The sequence below is a fragment of the Lissotriton vulgaris genome, chromosome 5 (genome assembly GCF_964263255.1).
Source record: "Lissotriton vulgaris chromosome 5, aLisVul1.2, whole genome shotgun sequence".
NCBI lineage: Eukaryota > Metazoa > Chordata > Amphibia > Caudata > Salamandridae > Lissotriton > Lissotriton vulgaris.
Genome location: NC_141693.1, coordinates 1779185046 through 1779195284, shown reverse-complemented (window position 1 = coordinate 1779195284; position 10239 = coordinate 1779185046). Strand labels below are relative to the sequence as shown.

Genomic DNA, 10239 nt, shown 5'->3' with positions numbered 1-10239 from the left:
GGTTACAGCCGCTTAGGAATTGGACAGCCAGGCTTGAATTCTGGCCTCGACTCAACACCCGGTGATATTCTGCAAATCTCCTAATAGCCTTGTGACCAAAAAAAATTGTAACAAGTTTGGGCGCTCATGTAAAGCTCTCTAATGCTTTTGGGCCAAGTTCAGGCTACATAAAACTGCAAAAAATAAAGAAATAAATCTCAGTCAGTGCTCCCTGCAGGCCCCAGGGAGGAGTCGAGAAACCTGACAGTGTGTATAAGCTGCTCTAGTGAAACCACGAGGGGTGTCTGTGGGTGTAAAAATGACTTCTATTCTAAGATGTTACTCAGTTATAGAAATGCATTTTTAACGCCCACACCTCTATCACAGTCTCTCACTCATAACCACAAGAAAAGAAACATGCAAACATCCCAATACAGTCATTCTGCAACGACACCAAAGTGTCTGCCTTATCTGCTTGTGCTTATGCATAGTGACTTTATCACTTTATTCTTTTCCTGTCAAATACCCCACGTCTCACGTCTTCAGCCAGGACTACGAGGTTTAGGCAACAGCTCTGCCCATGGCGGGAGTTATAAGCCGACATAGCGGCTAAAAAAATGTTTTGACAGCGGGCTGAAAAGGCAAACATTGCCTGGGTACCACTTGGTGAATATGAAATGTCATTTTCCTCAGGGATGTTGCAGAAAAAGTACAGTTAGTACGGTGTTTTCTTACTGCAAAACCAATGTAAGCCCCTCTATTGCAAGAAGTTACATTATGTGGCATAACGCGGCACATTTTGTGATAGTATTACTTCTTTAGTTTGTCATTTTTACACAGGTTCAGTGCTTTAAATTGAAATATAGAAGTCCTAGTACTCACTATTTAGAGTCCCTGTTTGCTCCTGAGAAGTGCTGGTACTCTCCCATTACATTTATTGCAGCAGTGCTGAGAAGTGCCGGTACTCTCCCTTTCAAATTAAAGGAGTGCAGGTACTGGGTACCGGCAGCCCCGCCAGTTTAAGGCACTACAGGTTAACGCTGTCTGGAAAAAGGGTTAAACTCATTAGCAGCAGTAAAACACCCAAATACAGCAAAAGCAATGGAAAGGGGACCAGTCAATCTTTACAGTCTTCCACTGCAAGGCAATACGTGTCGCTATGGTTTTAGTAACTTTGGATCCATATGAGCTACAAAGATTTTTATTTTGTTACATTCTGCAAATTATGAAGCAGATGATGGATTATGTGGCAAAAATGTGGAAATCCTTAATTATGCAGCCAACTAAGCTGCTGCAAATCAAATAATTCCAGTGGCCCGAATATATGAAGCAGGTTGCATTCTGCAGGGTTGATTTATTTTTTCCACTTCTTAACCCGAGTTCCAAGAAAATCCTGCTCCCCTGAGGCAATAAAAAAAAATGTTGTAGCTGCAGCAGAATCCACATTTGTAAAGAGATGAATGGAAGAAGGTAAACAATACACATCGTAAATCAGAATTGGAGGAGAGTGTGGTTATACATTATTTAACTTGGGGTCTATATTAAAACCTGCAGTGCTGAGGTTTTAGCAGTATTATCTCACAATGATAAGCCGTGGCACAGCTGACCTCGCATTCATTTAATCTATTTTTAGCATTCAAAATGACTAATGCTCTGATATCAGATTAGCATCCAATGGAATCCGACACAGAGGGCCCTTCCTGCAGACTCACAGCTCGCAATGGATTCCGGCAAGTACTCACTTTTCCAAAATTCCGAATTTTCCTGTCACTCTCACTTCTACTGATGGTTTGTTCCCAGCCACTTGGATGGTGCAAGTTGAGGATACATCTGCTCCAACTATAAGGAGCCTGGCAGAGAAGAAACCATGAGTCAACATCACGTCATACGCAGACGACACCCAGCTCATCCTCTCCCTATCCAACGAGCCCAACACCGCCAGACGCAACTTTCGATAAGGCATGGAAGCCGTCGCCAAATGGATGAAAAACAGCTGCCTACAACTAAACACCAACAAAACAGAAGTACTCATCATGGGCCCAAACTCCGATGCCTGGAGCGACATCTGGTGGCCCACCGCCCTCGGAAACCCCCCAACCCCCACAGACCACGCACGCAACCTGGGAATCATCTTGGACTCCGAGCTTAAAATGGACCGCCAGATCAACTCTGTCTCATCTTCCTGCTTCCACACCCTCCGCCTCCTTCGTAAGACCTTCAAATGGATCCCCCTCGAACACCGAAAGACAGTCACTTACGCCCTGGTCACCAGCAGACTCGACTACGGCAACGCACTCTACGCCGGAATAAACAAAAACCTCATCCGCAAGCTACAGAACATCCAGAACGCCACCGCAAGACTGGTCCTCAACCTGCCAAAACACTGCCACATCTCCCAGCACCTGCGCACACTCCACTGGCTCCCCGTCGAGGCGAGAATCACCTTTAAGATGCTCACCCACGGACACAAGGCCCTCCACGGCACCGGACCAGCATACCTGAACAGCCGGCTCAAATTCCACGCACCCCAAAGGACCCTACGATCAGCCCAGCTCTCCTACACCGTGGTCCCCCGCACCAGAAAGACCAGATCGGGAGGCCGCTCCTTCTCCTTCCTCGTGGCCAAAGCATGGAACGCCCTTCCGCTCCACCTCAGACAGACAACATCGCTCCCCATCTTCGCAAGAAACCTCAAAACCTGGCTCTTCGACAGACCCCTCCTTGATGGAATGGAACCTGCACCCTCCCCCCACCCCTAGCGTCTTGAGACCCTTACGGGTGAGTAGTTGCGCTTTAACAAACTCCTGATTGATTGATTGATGTCCATTAAAACATAGACCATGAAGAATACACTCAGATGGGACACACTAGGCACACAAGCATGGAGGTGTGGAAGGGAAGGGGATCAATTGCCCCTGCACAAGCACATTGCCATAGGTGGTCGGTTAGGTGGAGGGCCTCAAGGCTGGAGCCTCACCTGTGAATCAAAGCAAACCCAATACACATTAGAGGGCCACAAGGTTGAGCTGGAAGGTGGCAATGCTCACCCCTTCTTGCAGACACTTGTGTGAGGGTAACTCACTCCCTCCAAGTCAGACTCCCACACCAATATGGTACAGGAAGGAAATTTCCCTGAGTTGCACATGCAGGCTTATGTCTATAGAAAGCACCAAGTGGCCCAGCTATTCACTCACACTGTGTAAATAATTACTCTGGGCCTCATTTACAAACCTTTGACGCACAGAAGTGCAACAGGCCTTCCTGCTGTGCTGCCGTGCATCAAAATAACAGGGCAGGAATGTGCTGTATTTAAAAGATACAGCGCATTCCTGCCTTTCTCCTCTGTGCAGGCACACAAATAGCTGTACGCCAAAGCAGTCACCCTTGCGTCATGCTTCAACAGGGGTGGCTCCTCCACTAGGGTGGAGGATCATTGCCCCACTGCTTTCTCGCAGTGTGAGAAGCAGAAGAAACATAAAATGGTAAAACTACCATTTTATGTTTCTGCTTCTCACACAAGAAAGCAGAAGTGTTTGGTTGGGTACAGTCCTTCTCTGGGGCAGGGGAGGAGTGACTTGCCCACTGCTGAGGGCGCTGACTGTTTGGCCGCCCCTCTGCATAGAGAAAATGGCCTCCCCATAGGCGCCTGGCTGGTCGGCGTCCCAACTAATCACAACACTGCCATTGAGCATTGATTGGCTTAGGGGAGGGGAGGGAGGCTGCCTGCTTCCTGTTCCTGCCAGAAGCAGGAGAACAGAAGCAGGAGCCAAGAAAATGCGGGTCCCGACTAGCAAAGGTAAGCTAACTTTTTTATTTTTTATTTTTTTATTTTAAATTAAACCACCTCCCAGCATGACCCCGACTCACCACAACCCAACCGAGAAGTCATGTTGGCTGTGACTGTGTTGGAAGAGTGCCTGCATTACAGTGATGATTGTTTTTGTGCACATAGGGATACCTTCCTGCACAAAAGAAAACATTGACGGCATTTTCTTCTTTCTATGCATGCTGCAGAATGCGGAAAGAGGAAAAACAAAGAGAAATGAAAGTATTTCTCCTCGTTGCACCACTCCTATGCCTCCCCTGGGGAAAACGAAAAACAAAACACCTACCTCTGCACACCGCGGTCTCTAACCTGTCGTCTTTCCTCCCGGAACCAGGAAGCACACAGACTCTCCTACGCCAATCACGGCACTGCTGTCTTCAGCATGACATTGGCGTTGTGATTGGTCTGAGTGCTGTGGTTCGGCGCTCAAACAGGCATCTCGAGCATGTGCATGATCTCCAGCCACGGTGTGCATTACAACCCGGTGCAGCACATGCTAAGAGCGCGTGACGATTTGGCTGACCCAAGGCAGTCAGCCAAACTGTCATGGCCACTTAAGTGCACATATTTCCTCCTCCCCTGCTGGCAGTGAAGACAAAACCCTGCCCCAAAACAGGATTCAACATGGAAGAATACATTATAATAACAACGTGTTAATATCATATATTTTTTTTTTTCACTGCTGAAAAGCAGTGGGACGATGCTCCTTACCTTCGCAAAGACCCACCGCTACTGGCTGCCCTGGCAATGGCATTGTGTGATCTGGAGCACTGGCGGCCACGACACACCTGAGTGCTTTTGTCTTGCAGCAGGCAGCTGCACTCCCATCAGGCACAGCTTGGCATAGAGGTGGGTGAGCCCATAAAAGCTCAAGCCCGGCTCAAGCCAGATGCCTGGCTCTGGCTTGGGTCGTGGTCCTCCTAGACCCTCGAGCCCAACACGATCCGAGCCCAGGCCCTCCTCCTGAGTCAAGAAGAACAAACAATGACGCATTGGCTGTCGGCATCTTTGACTGACAATGCGCCTGTGTTGGTGTTTTTTTTTATAGTTGTAACAGCTCGTTGGTTTTCACAAGCAGTGAAAAGCAGCATTGTGCATACATGCCAACATTTCAGGACAGGGACGTGGGAGATTTAAAATAAAAAACCGGGAGAATGAAAATTCCCCGTTGACTTCTATTGTAGAAAATGCAATTTCAGGTGGGCGACCGCTAAAATAAAGCCATTTTTGGTTTGAAAAATCGGTAGACTCCCGCCTGAATCGGGTCTATTGGCATGTATGTTTGTGATACCACTCTAAAAACATCAACATGAACGCACTGCCTTTTAGCACCTCTGTCTAAGACAGTGCTGCTGAGTTGGCATTTTTTTAAAGTTGTAACAGAATTTGGCAGGAGGATGTGGCAGTATTGCCAGAACTGCCGACTTTGGACCTGGAGAAGCAAGTTTGAGTCTTTGCATCGCTCAACATCCTGTGATTCTGGGCAAATCTTCCTGTGCATAAAAAAATGAATGGGAGCTTGTGTAGTGTCACTGGCACTCTTGTAAAACGTCCCAATACCTTCAGATCGAGTTCGCGCTATATAAAACAGCAACAACGAACAAAAATTGTTTTGTTTTCACAGGCTGTGAAAAGCAGCATTGGGCTAGACTCTAGAAACATCAACAGGAACTCACTGCCTGTCTGTATGTCTGCCTGAAAGACAGTGCGCTGGTGTAGATATTTGTTAAAGTTGTCACAGAATGTGGGTTTTCTCAGACTGTGGAAAGCAACATTTTGCTAAAACTGTAAAATCAGCCACCAGGAGAAGGAAGGGACCCCCAACCTAATGCCCCAGGGGGAGGACTGTGTTAACTGTCCACACTGCCTTTTACCACATGTTATGTTATTAAAATGTATAAAGTGCAAACAATTCACTGGACTCATGGACCTCCCCACCTACCCTTCTGCACCCCCAGCCCAATACCCCAGGGCTGTGTTAATTCCTTTATAACCAGCCTACCCTGCTCATGTTTTCAGTTTTTGTGGGGCTAGAAGCATTGAGTTATATTTTCATGGTTTCCATGCTTTTTTGTGTGTTTGGCTCGAACGTGGGCTCTTAGAGCCAAGCCGGATCCCTGCTGGCTCGTCTCGTCACATGAATTATTGGGCTCGCCCAACTCTAACTCAGCATACACTCTCCTAGACAGGCAGGATGTGGCAGGGGCAGGGCTTTAATTGGGCCGGGTCTCACCGGTGCTGAGCATAGGCAGTTTGTTAAAGGGAGCCTCGAAACGGGTCTCTATCGGGCTCTGCTTGGTGCCCTGGCACAGGCGGTCCGTATTTTTACGGACTGCAGTGGCAGCAGGTACATCTATGTGCACGTGCTCAAATTGCTCACTTGCCACTGCTGGAGAAGTTAGGGCATGACATCATGCCAGGTGAGCATTGTAGGGGAAGGGAAATCCTTTAAAGAGTCATTTTCTCTCTGGATTTCCTTCTCTTTTTGAAACTGCAGCCTGGCCCTCAATCATGCCTCCAACAATGCTGCAGCCTTGCCCTCAAGCAGGCCCTAAACAATGCTGCAGCCTGGCCCTAAAGCAGGCCTCAAACAATGCAGCAGCCTGACCCTCCAGCAAGCCTCCAACAAAGCTGCCCCCGGGCCACAAGAAGCCCTCAAACAATGCCGCTTGGTTCTCACAGAGGCTTCAAACAGTACTGCAGTCTGGCCCTCAAGCAGACCTCCAACAATGCAGCAGCCTGGCCCTCAAGCAGGCCTCCAACAACTGCCCTCTGGGCCTCAAGAAGCAAGCTCTCAAACAATGCCACCTGCCCTCACAGAGGCCACAAATAAGGCTGCAGTCTGGCCCTCAAGCAGGCCTCAAACAATGCTGCAGTCTGGCCCTCGAGCAGGCCTCAAGCAATGCTGCAGCCTGGCCCTCAAGCAGGCCTCAAACAATGCTGCAGTCTTGCCCTCGAGCAGGCCTCAAACAATGCTGCAGCCTGGCCTTCGAGCTGGCCTCAAGCAATGCTGCAGCCTGGCCTTCGAGCTGGCCTCAAGCAATGCAGCCTGGACCTCAAGCAGGGCTCAAGCAATGCTGCAGCCTGGCCCTCCAGCAATGCTGCAGCCTAGCCCTCAGGCAGTCCCCAAACAGTGCTGCAGCCTGGCCCTCAAGCAGGCCTTCAACAATGCAGCAGGCCGGCCCTCAAGCAGGCCTCAAACAGTGCCGCCCCCTGGGCCTCCAGAAGCCCTCAAACAATGCGGCTTGGTGATCACAGAGGCCACAAATAAGGCTGCAGCCTGGCCCTCAAGCAGGCCTCAAACAATGCTGCAGTCTGGTCCTCAAGCAGGCCTCAAACAATGCTGCAGTCTGGCCCTCGAGCAGGCCTCAAGCAATGCTGCAGCCTGGCCCTCAAGCAGGCCTTCAACAATGCAGCAGCCTGGCCCTCAAGCAGGCCTCAAACAGTGCCGCCCCCTGGGCCTCAAGAAGCCCTCAAACAATGTCGCTTGATGGTCACAGATGCCACAAACAAGGCTGCAGCCTGGCCCTCAAGCAGGCCTCAAACAATGCTGCAGTCTGGCCCTCAAGCAGGCCTCAAGCAATGCTGCAGCCTGGCCCTCGAGCTGGCCTCAAGCAATGCAGCCTGGACCTCAAGCAGGCCCCAAACAGTGCTGCAGCCTGGCCCTCAAGCAGGACTCAAGCAATGCTTCAGCCTGGCCCTCAAGGAGGCCTCCAACAATGCTGCCCCCGACCTCAAGAAGCCCTCAAACAATTCCGCCTGGCCCTCATAGGGGCCTCAAACAATGTAGCAGCCTGGCCCTTATAGTGTAAATAACAAGGACCCCCTGTTGAGAAAATCAATTCGTGGTACAGGGAAATAAACAGTGTAAACAATATGGCATAATATTAACACATAAGAAAGGAGAAATTGCATAAAGGAGACACAACCAAGTGATTATAAAAAATTCTATTTCATTTAATACGTAAACAACAAAAAATTGGAGGTGGATCTATTTGTGAAATCTACAGCCCGCAATACCCTATTGCATTTCAGTAGTTTCCACCCTAAGTGCCAGCGTGAGAGTATCCCTTTCTCCCAATTCCTAAGAGTACGCAGGAATTGTTCTAATCTGTCCGATTATGACAAACAAGCGGCTGTTATGCGTAATAAGTTCCTGGATCGAGGTTATCCGCACAGGCTTATAAGAAATTCCTACAAACGGGCTCGTTACTTTGATCGCGATGCCCTATTAGCCCCTAAAGATCAACCAGCCAACGACCAACTGGTATGCGTGACGACTCATTCAACAATGAACGAACGCATAAGACAGATTATTAATGCCAACTGGCACATCCTCAACTGTAACCCAACGTCAAATTCTGCATTGCCAAAACCCCTTTTTGCTCATAGGAGGAACAAAAATCTTAAAGATAAGATAGTTCACTCCAAGTTCAATGTCAAATCTACGAACACCAACCATATGCAAAGATCCCTAGTGACGAATCTTCCGGTTCGAGGAACAGTTCCTTGTTCTTCCTGTAAATCGTGTAAAAATATTCTAGGCGGAGAGACGTTCACTCACAATGGCTTCACAACCAAAGCATTTGACTCATGGAACTGCAAAACCACAAATGTGGTTTATTTCATAAGTTGCCCCTGTGGCTTAGGCTATGTTGGTGAAACCTGCAGATCAATTCAAACGCGCCCTACTGAACACAGATCAGCGATAAAAACAAAAAAACTAAATGCACCTTTAGTAAAGCATTTCCTCGACACAAAACACAAACCAGACGATTTTCATTTGGCGCATTTTAGAGAAAATTAAAACATCGGATAGCAAAGGAGGGTGCGCCATCCGGAAAAAAAAGAGAGGTCTATTGGATTTTTGTCTTGGACACTTATAAAAAGGGACTTAACAGCGAAATTCCCTGGGAGAATGCAATATTATAACCATTCTCACAGTGTGTCTCTACCATCTTACCCTGTCCAGAAAAGATTCACGAGATAGATTTAGTTTATAGGTACCATTTTGAATTTCTTTGAATATACTTTGATTTTCCATTCACGGTGAGACTTTCCTCTAAACGTTTTATAAATAATCTAATATGGTTCATTCATTCGCTCCCACGGTGGTTGCCACTGTTCAATGGTATGCACCTTTTATGCATCGTAGGTTTATTCTTGAGATTACCTTATCTATAAGAACAACTACGATCATTGGGCCTATGGGATAAAAATATGATCCTTTGGTCTGAATTTGTAAGATCGTCCGTTTTTATGAACTTTCACCTCTTGTTATCCGTCCTTTATTGACATATTGCTATCGTAAAAAGATCCGACAAAGATGTTCTTTGGTCGCCCTTACTAAGATTCTGACCATACCAACACCCGTAATCACCAATATGAAATGCCTCCCTCCACACACTCACTGGGCGGCACGTCCGTATAAGATTTTTCCAAGATCATGATTGCCGTGTTATGAAAAATCCCTGTTGTGTGACGCGCTATTTAACATCCGCTTCCTTAAACGTAGTTAAAATGTTTCCCCGAGATCATGATTGCCGTTTTATGAAAAATCCCTTTTGTGTGACGCGCTATTTAACATCCGCTTCCTTAAACGTAGTTAACATGTGTCCTTTCCCCCCACCCCCCCTTTTTTGGAGACTAGACGTGCCTTGAACACCCATACGTCATCCACTAGGCTTCCCTGCCTGTGACCGGGCTCGTGAATTCCTATGCTATAAGGATTCTCCTTAAAGAGGCGGCATCTTAACAATTACGCGTCACATAAGGTAACGCAAGCTGTCCATACATAAGGACTCGTATTGCGGCACGTTAGGTTACACCCTTTTTTTCCTAACGGCTGCAGGACGCCAACATCTATCCTCGGTGCGGCTCCTGCGGGTTGAAGCATTCGGACTCAATATCTTTGTTCCGGTGAGTTCTTTGTTTCCCCTTAGGCTCACGCTCTTTCGCCTGACAATGCTAGATATCCACAAGCCATTTGAAACTGAGAGAGTTTTGTTCATTTCTTCTACTTCCTTTAGAAGTGACAACTCGGCGATACATTCTCCAACGTCACACGCATGACGACAGGCACAAGCCGTTTCTACTAAAACGCCTTCAAGAGCACGGCATCAGCACGCTATCTGTGCCCCCGGTAAGGCAACGCGGTAGAATTCAGCATTACCGGTAGCTTTTAATATGTTCAACTATCGCTCCGCGATTTGAACTCCTTTGCCCTGAATTGTTCATGTTGGTTTTTTCACTTTCTAGTGTTGCTACGAACATCCGTTCCTTACCACTTGAAGTGAATATATATAAGATACCTCTGTCCTGACGTTTTGATGTCTCCCATTGTGGTTGTAAAAATGCAGAGCATCAATCACTGATTTATCTTACTGGTAAGGCTTCTACCTATACGACAAAATTTTAGATTCGGTTAGATTCAT

At 47.6% G+C, this 10239-nt stretch overlaps 1 protein-coding gene across 1 annotated transcript in view; it reads right to left on the bottom strand.

Moving 5' to 3' along the window:
• The window catches only part of CCR10 (C-C motif chemokine receptor 10), a 127166-nt gene that overhangs the window by 44025 nt on the left and 72902 nt on the right, over nt 1–10239 (bottom strand). The gene's annotated exons all lie outside the window — the stretch shown is intronic.